The 16,479-nt window shown below is 41.4% G+C and overlaps 1 long non-coding RNA gene across 18 annotated transcripts; it reads right to left on the bottom strand.

The window, feature by feature from the left end:
• Positions 1 to 6,343: 6,343 nt before the first annotated feature.
• LOC125528040 (uncharacterized) lies at positions 6,344 to 10,690 on the bottom strand. 18 transcript variants are annotated; one of them, XR_015610393.1, is made up of 4 exons: positions 8,781 to 10,690; positions 7,644 to 8,282; positions 7,441 to 7,539; positions 6,344 to 6,966 (listed from the first exon to the last, which is right to left on the bottom strand). It is a non-coding gene; the product is annotated as an uncharacterized LOC125528040 (long non-coding RNA). The 18 variants fall into 18 exon arrangements; XR_015610391.1 differs by having other exon boundaries at positions 6,344 to 6,753; positions 6,862 to 8,282; XR_007292309.2 differs by having other exon boundaries at positions 7,441 to 8,282.
• Positions 10,691 to 16,479: the final 5,789 nt, after the last annotated feature.

Genomic DNA, 16,479 nt, shown 5'->3' with positions numbered 1-16,479 from the left:
TGCAGCTTCCCCCGTTGCAGCATCACCATATTCAGGGGGCACATAGTTGTCATCGTCCTCTTCTTCTTCATCGTCTTCCATCATAACCCCTATTTCTTCATGCCTCGTCCAAACATTATAGTGTGACATGAAATCATTATAAAGCAGGTGGGTGTGATGGATTTTCCGGTCAGAGTAAGACTTCGTATTCCCACATTTAGGGCATGGACAACACATAAAACCATTCTGCTTGTTTGCCTCAGCCACTTCGAGAAAATCATGCACGCCCTTAATGTACTCGGAGGTATGTCTGCCACCGTACATCCATTGCCGGTTCATCTACGTGCATTATATATAATTAAGTGTGTCAAAAACCATTACAGAACATCATGAATAGATAATTAAGTGACCAAATTAATAGAAGTTCATCATCACATTAAAACCAAAGTACATACATAGTTCTCATCTAACAACATATAGCTCTCCAGAGCATCTAATTAATTAAATCATACATTGAAACTATGTAAAACATTTCAATGCGAAAACAAATGAGATCATAGTCGCCACCAAGGTAACAATTGATCCAACAGCATAATGATACCAAGCCTCGGTACGCATGGCATATTTTCTAATCTTTCTCATCTTCAACCGCATTGCATCCATCTTGATCTTGTGATCATTGACGACATCCGCAACATGCAACTCCAATATCATCTTCTCCTCCTCAATTTTTTTATTTTTTCCTTCAAGTAATTGTTTTCTTCTTCAACTAAATTTAACCTCTCGACAATAGGGTCGGTTGGAATTTCCGGTTCAACTACCTCCTAGATAAATAAAATCTATGTCACGTTGGTCGGCATAATTGTCATAAACAATAAATGAACCAAATAGTTATAAAAAGATAATATATACCACATCCGAATCATAGCCAGGACGAGGGCCGACGAGGGCGGATACCAAAACCATCGCACTATATAATAACAAGCAATAATAAAAGTAAGAAAATTAGACAAGTATCTATCTACCTAAAGTAAGAATTTTTTCTTTCAGAAAGAAGATAAGAACAAGAGGCTCACCACGGTGGTGCCGTCGACGAGATCGGTGCGGGCGATCCACGGCGGTGAAGACGGGAGTGGGACGTGACGGGCCGCTAAACCTAGACAAATCTCGAGGAAAATGGAGCTTTGAGGTCGAGCTTCGAGAGGAGAAAGCTTAACTAGTGTGGCTCGGGCATTTCATCAAACACCTCATGTCCATAGGAGGTGAGCTAGAGCACCACAAAGCTCTCCCCTCGCCGGCCAGAAAAAACAGAGCAGTGTGGAGTCCTCTGCTCGCCGGCGAGTGGGTATATATAGGCACCTCATTGGTCCTGGTTCGTGGCATGAACCGGTACCAAAGGGAAGCATGTGGTCCCGGTTCAAGCCACCAACCGGGACCAATGGTGGTGGGCCAGGAGCGAGGCCCATTGGTCCCGGTTCGTGGGACGAACCGGGACCAAAGGGGCATGACGAACCGGGACCAATGCCCCCACGAGGCCCGGCAGGCCCCTGGCCTCACGAACCGGGACAGATGGCCCCATGGGTCCCGGTTCTGGTCTGAACCGGGACTAATGGGCCACCTCGGCCTGGACCAAAGCCATGTTTTCTACTAATGATATAACATGTTCTTTGCTGTGAATGTGCACTTTGCTTGCCACAAGCCAATATGGAAATCCAAAGCACCCCAAAAATGCAAATTCTTTATGTGGCTCGCTGTTCATCGCAGGTGCTTGACCGCAAATAATTTGGAGAGGAGGAATTGGCCTTCTAATGGCAACTGTTCGTTGTGCATCTCGACACATCAAGACTGCACACATCTTTTTGTGCATTGTTGGTTCACTCAGCAGGTTTGGAGGAGGTTCAGGGACTGGACGAGAGCGTATTTTCTTGTTCCGGATGACAGCTATGCCAATACTGAGGATTGGTGGCTGGGAACACGGAAGGATATCCCCAAGTCTGACAGGCGCAATTTTGACACCATTATCATTCTCATCCACTGGAGGATCTGGAAAGAAAGAAATGCGAGAACTTTTTAGCATGTGGTCTGCAGCGTTGAAAGGGTGCTGGATTTAATTAGAGAAGACATCAGGGCCCGGAGAGCAGCGGGTTGTATCGGTGACCTTTTTTGATTTCTTCTCTGCATCTTCTTGTTTTGCCTTGAGCCCAGCTAGGCCAGCTTATGCGCTGTATTTTCGGAGTTCTGACTCTGTTGGCAATCAGCTCTAGACCGCCTAGACTGTTTTACCTTTGTACTGCTCTCTTTTTTCTATCTAATGAAAGAACGGCCTAGGCCCTTCGAAAAAAATATTACATACCAAGGAGGAAGTTCAACTACAAGAACAGCCAAAAGGGTACATTTCGCTACTCAGAGTGAGTGCTGAATGGATAAAGCGGAGAGATATTATGGCCTTAATTGCTCCTATGAAACGTGTGAAGTTATTTGATCCTTCAGAGCACTTCAACCAACGCGTCACTGTCCTGCTTCTTCCCTAGAGGCCACCATTGCTGAAAAAATATAGCCCATTTAATAGAGTGAATTGCAGAAAACCACCACATCGAAGCATAGATTTGCAGAAAACACTCTTACGAATTTCTGCCAGAAAACACTGATTCTAGGCTTAATCTTTTGCAGAAAGCACTGATTCGTTGTTTTGGGTATTTTAACCTCGATTATGACATGTGGGCCCTTTTTTATGACATGGCATAACGGTTCGGGCTAGATGTCGTTAGATGTTTTGTTTTGCCAAAAACACCTCCTTGAACAAACAAAAAAGCCAACACACCCTTCTCCCTCGTGCGTGCTGACTGGCCCCGCCGCCGGCAGACCTGCTCACGACGCCGCCCCTCCTCTCCTCCCCTGACCCTCTCTCTCTCTCTCTCTGCTACAAGTTGTGCCACCAGAGCACGCAGCACGAGCCGCCCCCCAAATGCTTGCTGCCTCGCTGGTCTTCAGCGGCCAGGAGGAGCATTGCCGTCCCACGCAGGCAGCAGGAGCACACGGCCTTCGTCGGCCAGCACTCCCCTCGTCTCCTTCGCTAGATCCGAGTGGTCGTGGTCTCTCCGATCGACCCATGCGCCTCGATCGTGGCCGCCGACTTCGACCTGGCTAGCTCGTAGCCCGTGGCGGGCGCGAAGCCAGAGCTACCGCTGGCCTCTTCCTCCTCACCGTTGGTAAAGCGCTGGTGGAACTCCTCCTCGAGGCACGCCATGGTGACCTGCAGTGCTGCTTCGACGTGTGGGCCGGCCTTGCAGAGGGCGCCGCCTCGGACTCCAGCGTGTGGTCGGCGCTGGCCTGGCGCCACCCGCAAGGAGGTGGAGGGAGCGGGCGAGGCCGATGAGGAGCGGTGTGGGCGTGGCCGTCGAGGCGAGCAGCAGCAGTGCAGCGCATGCAGTGACCGGCGGGGAGCGCCTGCGGGGATGAGCAAGATGGGCCAGATCGGGGGCTGATTGCTTTTTGCTATTATGAATGAAGGGTGCCTATGCAAAACATCAGGGGCTATTTTGTAAATTCGGCACTAACCACTGTCTAATGCCATTTGTGATGAACCGTTACGCCACGTCAACAAATATGGGACCCACCTGTCATAATCTTTCCCTAATATTAAAGGGAGGATTGTTTCTCTAAATTTTTTGGTTTATGATGGGAGGTAGATAATTTTCGTACGTCCCAGGTGTTTCTTCGTTCGGTAGTTTTATCGTTCTCCCGATCTTTTCTGTTGAAAAAAAAATCACAGGACGAACAAAGCCATAATGGGCCAGCCCATTAGCATATACCAACATGCTGCACCAATAAAATCTTTCCCTTCTTTCCCTAATAATAAAGCACGGATTGACTCCATGGGTTCACCGTCACAATACGCTTTCTTCTCGTGTCATAATACGCTTTTACGAATCACAATATAAATGAGGTGGTACTAATCTTCCAAGCACGCAATTAATCCAGATTTTCGTTGTCCGTCGTCCGAGACAGACCACATTATTTTCCACTGGCCCAACTTGGCCCATCTAAGCTGGCAAATGATGCAAAAATAGCGGAGGTATTTGGAGTTGAACTCAGGTTCTTCCGCTCAGCGTAAAAAGCTTTGACCAGTTGACGTAGCCCATGTTTGTGTGTTCTATGTAAGAGGGTTCGTCGAATTATGAATAATCCCACCTCGGCCGTCTACAGGGTTCATCCAATTATGAATAGTCCCACCTCGGCCCTCTACATCCAACCATACTAGTTTATATACGTGCAAAATTTGCACATATCCAAAAATTGGCTGTTGGATGATTACCACCTAAGTGGTGAGATAGCGGATGTGGGATGTAGGCAGAGATTGTCATGGAGTCCACAAGAGACACGAATCGATGCTATACATAAAAACCAGGCCAATTAAGATTAAGACGACAACATGCTGCACGTCAGCGGGAAACAAAAGGCCCTCATGATGATGAGGCTGGTCCTCTGATGACCTGATATCCCAAATATTAATAGAGTCTTCAGATATCCTCAATGAATTGCTATGCTGGAATAACAAATAACTAGAAATTTATTTATTTACTTTGCACATGTTGCAAGGTTCTTGGCACATGTTTCTATAAATAGGGTGGAGGCAATTTATACATAGTTCATCTTTCATGTTGAGTAAGGATTTTTGACTGTCGACATGGAGCCAAAATTATGCAGAAGTTGAAAATGTGCATATGGATATAGTTCTCTCGATTGGTTTGCTTGCGGCTGCAATTATTATTCTACATGTTAGATTGCTTGCTGCTATTACTTCATATTTATAGATATTGCCCTTTTTCTCTTTTAGTTTTAAATTTTAAGAATGAACAAATAATGTAAAGAATGAACTAACAATCAAAACTTAGTTGTTCAGACAGATCAATTTACTTGAAATCATAACCCATATCCTGACCAAATGAACTATCTTTTTTTCATTATCAGGGACTATCGTTCAACGACATGGTTCCTTGGTCAGGCAGATTAGTAGAAATAATAAACATTGTTTTTCACGTTGCAACGCACGGGCATTTGTCTAATCTATATCTATATCTATATATATACCTATTATTAAAGGGAGGTGATATTTTTGGTTTCGTCCCGCTTAGTTGGTCCTACATTACGTATTTTCTTTAGTTTTCGTCCATGACGTGTCATTCGTATATGGTCTCCTGCCTGGTTCCTACGAGGTGGGATTATTCGACACTGTAGCGGCCGTTGCACCCTACCTACTCCAAGATTTGAGAAAAAGTCCAGCCCAACCAAAAGCCCATTGTAGAAAAAGGTTTGCGTTGCTGATCAGTACATAGCTAGCCTCAAGATCGCTGGTCCAGGAGTAGAGGATCGTCGGAGGAGGATGTGCGGTAACGCATCATTTTATAGGGGGGTTGTTTGTGGTATCGATTGACAACTAGCCCGGAACCGTTTACGGAGGTAGCCGATTATAACGTGCACGTGCCAAACGCCTGTACGTTCTGCGGGGATACTTTTTTATGCCGTTGCAACGCACGAGCATATTTGCTATGAAATATAAAGAAACCTCAAATGATTTTTTTGAAAATGTTTATAGTTTTTAATTTGGTGTGTAATATTTAAAGTCATGACAAAAAAATATTATCTACTAATTTGAGGTGTGTGGTATTTTTTTTCTTCCATTGCAACGCACGGGCTCTTTTGCTAGTAATACCAAGAAAAAAATACTACGCTGTCAGGGTTCGAACCCAGTTGCTCACGCTGGAGTTCTTGGAATGCCAGCCATTAGACTAACAATTGTTAGTGTTTATTTGGCAGCGCAAAGTTTTAAATTAAGCTCGCAGTCGTGCGAGATACTGAGAGGAAAATATTTGTTTTTTTAAGTGAATATATTTTACAACGCAAATTTTTTGGAAAGTTTTTAATTAAAAATTTAAACTGGAACATTTTCAAAATAACAATATTTCTCTTTTTACTAGCAAAAATGCCCATGCGTTGCATCGGGAGAAAAAAATTCATCACACCCTGTAAGCATAGCCTATTACACGAGTAATTGGGCGCCGAGTAATTGTTTGATTTATGACCCACATCAACTATTCTCAACATCAAGAATTATGCTTTGGGCCAGACCATCTTTGCAAAATGGCTAAGAAATATGTGCATTGTTTGGTTTGCGGCTTTGCTATTTTATTCCCACCGCCGCGGTTGCAGGTGCTCTCCACACACGATGGTGTACTTATTGTCCGGTATTAATGTGAGGCATATGTAGTCTGAGAAACATAAAGACCAGGAATATATTGGGTTAACTATTGTGACCAGCTTGCTTAGAAATAAAAAAAACTATTGTGGCCAGCTTATTAACCAATAACCGAAAATATGGATAGTTAATTTCCTAAAGTTGGGACATTTTTCTCATGGATCTGTAACAATTTTCTCAAAATCTAGAACAATTTTATCCTAAACCTAAAACTTTCTCCATTTCATATGGTGTTGCCAAAAGAAACATAGTTTAAGCAACGCCATATACTTCTAAAAGGCTAATCATTTATATACAAACTTCTTGTGTGTTTCCGATGTCTCAATGCTTGTATGGCATCTTGGTGCCAAGAAAAAGAGATGACCACCCTTTCTTCTGTTGCTTGATGTTCGTTTAGTTGTAAATTCCAGCTTCTGACTAAAGGCGCCGAGAATTGCTTGAACTGATTGCTGACCAAAATGTGATAGTGGCTCAATGACAAAAGGGTAGTGCCATACGGTGCACATTCTTGTGGATCCCTGTATATCTCCCATGAATATTTCTTTGCTTGACTGATTGTTGATATCCATGGCTATGCCAGAAAATGAAAATTTAAAATTAAGAACTTTGAAAATCATATACTGTACCGTGATATATATGTGCCAAAGAAGCGCAAATCATTTGCTGATCAGACATGACAACTTTGTACTCCGTAAGTTTTGACAGAGAAGGGCAGTTTATTACTGTTTTATCTGTGACCATGAATACTGTGAGCGACATGCGACGCTAAAATAAGCAGATAATATATATTTTTTCCGTTCTAGTGAGCATAGAGCAGGAGTGAATCTTACTAAAATAGCATGAGCAATTTATGCTATGGCAGAATGTAGCTAAAAGAAATACTACTAACGGAAGAATAAAAAATCCAGGAAATGGAGAGATTATACTTGCGAGTGCAGGAAAAGTGGCAAATTCAAAGAATGTACTTTCATTTAGCCAACAGATAAAATGTTTCTGTTCTCGTGAGCAAACAGCTAGAATGAACCTCATTAAAATACCATGAGTGATTTACCCACCGGCAAATAGTAGCTACTGACGGAAGAACAAAAAAAAAGGAAATGGAGAGATTATACTTGTGAGTGCACGATAGATTATTCCAAAGGAAGTACTTTTTTTAGCCAATCGCTCAAAGCAAAAGATTAGTGCAATGGATAAAAAGTACAGACCCTGACAGAATATCTTGTTATTGTAAATCATGTGCTCTACAAATTTCTGAAATCTGCCACTGTAATTGTACAAAAGTCTTGCCATTGAAATCTGCCGGGCTGTCCACATAAGTTCTTCAATTCGGTCATAATCCAATTCATAAAAGTAAGAAACTCTGCTAGTTGCATATCTTTTAAAGAAATGAATTAATTAATAATTATACCTCTCTGTAGTCCCTAATTTCATCCAATTGGGCTTCTGCACCAGTGTCTACTCATTCATAATATATAGAAAAATTTAGATGGCAGAACATTGTAGATCAGAAGGAAACTTTCAGGGTAAAATCCATGTCAACAAAAAGAACAGACATAGAGCCATCATGAGATTTGGGCCACAAAAGTAGTAAGGAAAAGGAAGAAATATGACGAAGAGAAGGACTTTTTTGCTCGGTAGTACTCACTGATCCCTGCTAAAGAGAAAGACATGAGACTGGACGGAGAAGCTGCTCTATGTTGTGAACACACCCATTAGTTCATGCACATAAAGGGCACTATCCTGGAGCAAAATCAACTAAAAAAATTGACGTAAAAAAGAGAGTAGTATACTTTCTAAACTCAAATTATAGCTACGGCAAAACAATGCTCGACTTTCTCTAGCAAGGGAAAAATTCAGAGATGTACCTATTGAGGAGGTTTTCATGTTGGGCAGACGCGAGGCACTGGATGTCGAGGGGTACAGGGGTGTACAGCACCGGCGGCGGTGGGGGTTTGGCCACTGCTGATGAAAGTATGTCGTCTCTGCTCTCAAGCACCACCAGATCGTGGTAAAACTTCAGTAGTAGAGGACACCCGACCGACAACATCTAAATAAACACAAATCGTTAATTCACTCTAGTTTATTTTCCATAGGAAAACATATGCAATAGCGTTGTAAAATAAAAGGAATTATCAAAATTAATTAGTAGCTTAATATGAGAAATCAAATGGGAAGACAAACGGCATTACTCAATAATCAAGTGGCCAGGATACACACACAGATCAAATATATTTCAGTTAGAGAATATTCTGCTCGCGGTTCATGATTTGCTCTCCGAGCAATTGAATCTTCACTATCAGTTCCTTTGTCTACAGGAATAACAACAATCACACACTTGAGCATGCAACTGGAACTCTACTTTTTTGCCAACAATCTATAATTGTGCTTGGAACCGTAGGGAGCGAGCGGACACTTTCCCTTCTATACTATGTTGACCTAACACTTGCACTTCTTTTTTACCACTAAAGAAAAAAAACTCAAACGATTGCACACACAAAAAAATTGGTTAAATGTTTTTGTGCAGGGGAGCTGTGGGAGACCAGACCTTAGTAAGAGCTTATGACCAGAAGATAAGAGTGCTCGATAGCCGCGTGATCGCCCGGTCAAGCATGTTATAGATGGACCCAAACCTGTCAAAATCTGAAATTTGTAACAACAAATAATCAGTTGGAAAACAAATTTATCAAGCATGAACAAACAAAGGTAAAATTTATTGTTATCCGAAGGCCTCCAGATCTAATTTTGAATGGAAGGCTGCAAAAACATGTCACGGAACAAAATTAGAAAGTTCAAAATATAGTGCAAAGTACTTGGTTCAAGAAAAATTGTTGCACGGGCAGCCAACAACTGAAGAAGAGAAACTGATCAAGAAAAAGCTAAAAGGTCTTACATTAGTGAACGAAGGGAGTATTATTTAGTGTCAGGTTCTATACTGAATTACCACATAATTAGTTCCTGGTCACATTTTCGCAGAAGCTCGATGGCAGAAATTGACCAAAGCCATGGTTATACAAACATGTATTGTTGACTTTGTTGTACACAATAAAATGATCTATACATGTTAATGCTACCAAGGAAAAATGTATGGCATGGTATCTTGCAGAATTGATTCACTTTGCAGAACTTCACTTGAACCATCTATAAAATTGTACTTGTACATTATCGGTTGGGCATTGACAGAAGTTCTATGTAACTGAAGGCGTCAAGGTGGTAAAACAAAATTAGTTATGTGGTTAATTCCAGTATAAAACCATGCCGAATAAGTGACTCTGGTTATGGTACCTGCACAAGTGGATATGATGAACAGTCTTGTTAACAAACCACAAAAGTTAACACTTGATAGTTTCAACCTGTACAAAAGATGATAACGCAAAAATTCACCTGAAGCAAGACTTTTTCTCATGCAGTTTTTCTAGGCAAGAGTTACCACAGTTCATTGAAAATACTGCGGTTTAATCGATGGCCATTTGCAAACATGATTTCTTCGCCTCTTACTCATGATGTGCAGAAACTTCGTTGATCTGGTTATAACACATGCGAACCAAACATATGTGTTGCTTAAATACTTGCTGATCTTCAGTTCAGTTGTAGCTGCTGAATACTTGCAGTCAAGAAATACCAAACCACATGCTGGAGAGCAAGTCCTTCATTGAAAAGAATCACCAAGGGAGCTATCTTGAGCTAAAAGAATTAATGAAGCATGCTATATAACATAAATTTTCCCAAAATTCATAGAAAATACTATCAAAATCGCACATCCTATTTAAGAAGTATTTCGTAAGAGTTGGTCCTTTTTCAAATCCATACAGAGAGAACATTTTGCTACCCACAAAATGCATATGAAGAAATGATCGGGAGAGCATCCAGTAAAACGATGATTCACACCTCTTGACGGAATTAACAGTCCAGATTGGACCAAAGAAGAGAAGGGATGGATTTTGGGGAGCAAGACCTGCGGATCTAGCTGATGTCTCAGCGCATTCTTCAAAAGTTGAAGGAGCAGCGCCATCTCTGCATAGACCCGCAGCCTCGCACCCGAGTCCCTCCCTAGATCTTCGCGGCCCCGAGCAGGAGCTCTGCGGCCATGCACCGATCCAACGCCGCCGGAGAACCAACCACGGCCACGCCTCCCTCTTCCTTCCTCCTTCCCTCCCGTGCTCTCTCTCCATGTCCAGGAGACACATGGGGACGGCGGAGGCGGCGAGGCAGAGGAGCGGTCAACGGTGGCGTCGTCTGGATCGAGCGCCTTTGTGCTCGATGGCGAGGAAGGCAAGGCGCAGGTCCTCCGGCGTGCGATGGCGCATGGGACGGCGCAGGTGGCTGGGCACGTGGATCCCGGCAGGGAGGGTCCAGATCCAGTCGAGGACGGGGCGACCGGCGGTGGCGGCGACGCGCGCTCGTGCGTGGGGAACAGGAAGCGGATCGTTGGGTGATGTATGTTTAAAGGACTGCGGCTTGAATATACTAAACTACATGGTCGTTTCTGCAAAAACGAAACATTAACTGAGGGAGTCACTCAAAAAAGGATTGCGGGTTGAATTTGAAGAAAAAGAGGGTCTTTTCTGCAAAATTTCCAATAACGTAGTTTATTAGTAGGTAGAGATTTTTTCCCTGAGTATTTTTTTAAGCACAAACATTTTTTTAAACCAGGAAGTACAGTTGTGAATATTTTTCGAATTTGTAAACATTTTAAAAACACAAAAAAAATTTAACTTTAAATTTGAAAAGGCAAACATTTTTCAAAACATGATTTTTTATATATAAAAACTAGGAGGTACTATAGCTAAATTGTTCTAATCTATATCTATTAATAAAACTTGGTGAATTTTTGAAATATGCCCACCTGATGCATTGTTTTAGTTTAATTTATTAAATTAGGGATATGGAAGGAATCTTTTTCTCTGTCATGCCTTCACGTACCACGAGTCTCACTTGGCCCAGTGACTCCCGTCAAAATGCATGAGGAGTCCAACTAAGATTTCATGGTCCATCTGACGCAAACTACTCAATTTACATGACGACACGGACATATATAATGTGCAGTGCTTTTCCCTATTATATTAGCCCAATGATAAAAAAAAACTTTGTTCAACGCTCTTGATCTTCGACGGACACGAAGGCGGCTCAACAATCCAACTATTGGACCTGGCCAACCTTGGTTAGTGACAACTGGTACTAAGACCACCAGCGACGAGGACGACCAAGACGACAAGCAAAACATGTGTCTGGTGTTATATTGAAATGGGGATGTAGACCCAAGAATGAGGTATTAGTCATGTTTATTATGTTATGGGCATGAGGGTGATGTTTTTCGCCAAGCTCAGTGGGTAAAGGACGTGCGAGGATTCTTTTCTTCCGTTGCAACGCACGAGCATATTTGCTAGTTGTGTTTAAAACAGCCTAAGCTGTTGATCAGTGTTTTCTGCAAAAGATTAAACTCGAAATCAGTGTTTTCTGGTAGAAATTCATAGATGAGTGTTTTCTGCAAATCTATGCTTCAATGTACTGGTTTTCTGCAATTCACTCCATTTAATAACATAATCAGCAAAGTGGGAAGGAATAATGCCTAAATGGCTAGTTTGTTACGGGTGGTCCAAAGAACCCAAGCTAAGACCCGAAAAGATCTCCACGCCAGCCTTCTTTGCTGGCTGTGTGATTGTTCGAGAAGCGTTAAAAGATCATTCATAGATCTGGCGTTCCATGTTTGCCCAAAGCAATCACGCACACAACCCCAGCTCCATAAGAACATAGCCAGAGCACATCGAAAGAGGATATGGTCGGCATCCACCGTGGCCCCACACAAAGCACATCAGCCGTTGCCCGGATCATCACTAATAGAAAAGGGTTAAATGTGAAGCACATTAGTGCCGATTTGAATTTGAGCCGGCACTAATGTGACCATTAGTGCCAGTTCTAACGGCTAGGCGGGCGGGCATCATTAGTACCGGTTCGTGGGCAACCTTTAGTACCGGTTCATGCCACAAACCGGTACTAATGAGGCCAGTGCGGTTGTGGTCAGGCTGGGGCTCCCACGAAGACCTTTAGTACCGGTTCATGGCATGAACCGGTACTACAGTTTCTTAGTAAGCTGATTTTTAGTCCCACCTCGCCAAGAGAGAGGCAGTATGAGCGGTTTATAAGCCGTGAGTGCAGAGACAATGACGAAGAGGCGCAATGTTCACCTGCATGTTGATTAGCTTCAAGCCTTTCGGAATAGCATAGATTGCACTGAGCTATGTGCAGTGCAGTCTACACTATTCCGAAAGGCTTGAAGCAAATTAACCAGCATTGCACCTCTTTTTTATTTTTAATAACTTATTTGAACTCCGGACTTCTTTTGTGTTCAGTATGCAGCATTCAAAGCGACGTCATCAATTTCCAACATGTTCTGACATCATTTGTTGTTTTTCGGTCATTTACCTAATTGTTTAGAGAGCTAAATGACCGTGAAATTGAAAATCACTACAAAATGAACTCTAAAAATGTTGAAACTTGGCATGGTACCATCATTTCACCCGCATAGCATGTGCGAAAGAGTAGAGAGGGTCACGGCAAAAACTGGACGCATTTCGTGTACAAACTGGACAAACTCTTTCGGAGTATCAGGGTTTCGGACGAGAACTCATTTGTTACACGGGCACTTCAATGTTTTTAAACTTATTTGAACTCCAGACTTATTTTGTGTTCAGTATGCAGCATTCAAAGCGACGTCATCAATTTTCAACAAGTTCTGACATCATTTGTTGTTTTTCGGTCATTTACCTAACTGTTTAGAGAGCTAAATGACCGTGAAATTGAAAATCACTACAAAATGAATTCTGAAAATGTTGAAACTTGCAATGGTATTATCATTTCGGAGTATCTGAGTAGAGAGGGTCACAAAAAAACTACTCAGAAATAAATAGAAGAAAATAAATAAAGCAGAAAAGAATAAAACTATATAAAAAATTGCTCAAAAATAAATAGACGAAAATAAATAATGCAAAAAAGAAAAAACTATATAAAAAATTACTCAAAAATAAATAGAAGAAAATAAATGATGCAGAAAAGAAAAAACTGTATAAAAAATTTGTTGGGGCGCTGCCCAGTGGGCCTGCCAGACCTAGGGTGTGCAAATGCAGGCCCAGAAGGGCCAGCAGACTCACAAGGCAGCGCGCCCTAGTTAGGCCCAGAAGACAGATATATAGAGAAGCTCGAAGGAGCAGCCGCGGCTGGGTTTATAAACCAGTGCGTCTGCCCTTCGCTCGGCGAGGTGGGACTAAACATTATGCACCGCCGGTGGCAGCGCACAACCATTAGTACCGGTTGGTGACTCCAACCGGTACTAATGATTGGGCCTTTAGTACCGGTTCGTGGCACGAACTGGTACTAAAGGGGCCATTTCCCGCCCCTGGCCTGGCGAAAATTGGCCTTTAGTACCGGTTGGTGGCTCCAACCGGTACTAAAGGCCCCTCCTATATATATGACACTTAGAAAAATTCAGTTTCATCGACCACCACTTCTTCTCGATCCAACTTCTTCGCCACGTCCGTCGCCCATCGCGCGCCGCCCTCGCCGCCCCCGCCGCCCGTCGTCGCCGTCACCGCCGTCGCCCCCGCCACCCGTCATCGCCATCACCGCCGTTGCCCCCCGCCACCCGTCGTCGCCGTCACCACCGTCGCCCCCGCCGCCCGTCGCCGCCGCCTTGCCCGCCGCCTGTCCCGGTCGCATCGCCCGCCGCCGCCCGTACGCCGCCGCCCCCCGCTCGTACACACACACACATACACACACATTGTTTTTACTTATTTTCTATTTTCTGTTGTTTAGATTAATGTTAGATAAATTACGTAGATAATAATGTTAGATGAATTATATGGAAAAAATGTTAAATATTAATGTCAATTTTACATGAATTAGAACAAGTTGAACTAGTTGAATTAGTATAGCTAGATATTAATTAGGTATATATATGAGATTTGAACTAGTTGAATTAATATAACTAGTTTATTTTTAGTATGAAAATTAATAGAACAAGTTTATTTTTAGTAAGAAAATTTAGGTATATGAAATTTGATGATCTAATCAAAATATTACTATATAGAACTACCTACTTTATTTTAATAAGAAATTAATAGAACTAGTTTATTTTTAGTAAATGCTTAGTTGAATTAATAGAGCTAGTTTATTTAGTTCAATTAATAGAACTAGCTAGTAAGTGTTTAATGTTTCACCTATATATGAACATATGTTAGATATTAATGTCAAATGTTAGATGAATTAGATATAAATTATATGTTAGATATATATTTAATTTAGTTATATGAGATTTCATTATATAATTAACATTTTATTATATAGAATTAGCTACCTTATTTTTAGTAAGAAATTAATAGAACTAGTTTAGTTGAATTAATTAGTTGAACTAGTTAGTTGAATTAGTTCAATTAATTAGGTATATTTTTCGTAAGTGCTTAGTTGAATTAGTTCAATTAATTAGTTGAACTAGTTGAATTAACAGAATTAGTTGAATTAATAGAACTAATAAGTGTTTAATGTTTCACCTATGAACATAGGAATGTCGTCTGACGACGAACACGATTTCATTATGTGCGAATACTGCGGAGACCAACACGGCCTGTGCAGCAGAAATTTTCTAGTTGATGATAGACGCTTCAGCATCAAGCTGGATGAGAACTTCGAAGTGGATACAGTAAGTCACAACGACAAGTCTTTTTTCGTAATTAAGCATGACTTATGCTTCATTTGCTTCAACTTTTAATTTTAATTTTTCACTATTCTACTAGCGTATCCCCTGCCATGCAAGAATTTTTGTCTTGGATAAGATAGGTTTCAGTCCTAACGAAACTATGGAGGTAAAAAGAGTTTACTTGAAGACCGAGCATGGTTATACCTTCAACGTCAAATTATACAATGCAGACACATACACCTATTTTAAATACAAAACTTGGCAAGCACTATGCAAGGCTTATGCATTTGAGCCTAATATGGTTATCACCTTTGATATTCGTCCAGAAGATGATATTGAAGGTAATAGAGACATCTGGGTCGATGTGCAGACGCCTCTAGTTCTACCATTATGTGAGATTCTCAACCATATTTATGTCTTCGATATGAGATTATTTGAACCAGTTGAATAATTAATAGATCTCAATTTATATTGACAGCTTACTTCCAATCAAGCAAACATGTCCGGCGCTTGATAGACAGGACCGTCCACTGTCCCGGGGCTGAACTAAACTACGAGGAGACAAGTCATTATGTTTCATGGCTTGAGGATCTTGATGCTTTCAAGACAAATTTTTTTCCTGCACTTAGAAATGTTAGTACTCAAACATGCGACGAATAGTGTTCGCACTGAACTACGGTCACATATATTTAGGAAAGATGGTAAGATTTCTACTATTTCTCCTCAGTGCATCTTTTGCATACATTATTTTTTAAGCTAAACTTCATTGCTAAGTATGTTACTATAGATGTTCTTCAACAGGGACTCCCGATGAATGTTGTGCCTGATTGGATCGAGACTAAAGGTAACATGAATATTTTTAGCTTACGGCCAAGTTATCCTACAATGCACTTTAGTGCATTCAGGATTTCTAATAGCGAGGAATGCTTAATAGTAAAAGACTGGAGCAAAATTGTGAACAATCACAGAGAAGTACTAGGGGCAGCAATCAGAAGCGCAACCCATGATTAGGAGACAGGTTCATCTGCATGCTCCAATATGATGAATCAGCAAAGCTATACATGTTCTATGCTATTTTACCTGAGAGAGAGCAGCAAGAGTGATTAATTAGCTAGTTCATGCTCTTAGTACTTGTCCTCTCATGTCCGTGTTCTTCCTCTTGAACTTAATCTCAAAGAGTGATTTGCTTTTGTGGTGTTATGAACGCTTATAATATCATTACCATGTTGAACTCGATGATATCTTTGCTATGAAAACCGTTGGTGATGATATATATGATGCAAGAGTTTTTATATTAATATGATGATGATGAGTTATTATATCATTTATGAAAGCATATTAGTTTCAACTGGATGGATTCTAGCTAAGTGATCAAGTATATGCCATATCCATATTACCTTGATCACTTAAGTAGGTGATCAAGTATATATAATATGGATATGACATATACTTGGTGACTTAGCTAGGATCCACGCATCCAGTCAAACTAATCTGTGGTACATTCACCTAATGATTTAACAACTCATTAAAATGTAAAACAATCACTAAATTAAATTGA

Source organism: Triticum urartu, chromosome 7A (genome assembly GCF_056163025.1).
Source record: "Triticum urartu cultivar PI428250 chromosome 7A, HENAU_Tu73, whole genome shotgun sequence".
Classification (NCBI taxonomy): Eukaryota; Viridiplantae; Streptophyta; class Magnoliopsida; order Poales; family Poaceae; genus Triticum; species Triticum urartu.
The sequence above is the reverse complement of the archived record's forward strand: the minus strand, read 5'-3'. Positions and strand labels throughout refer to the sequence as shown.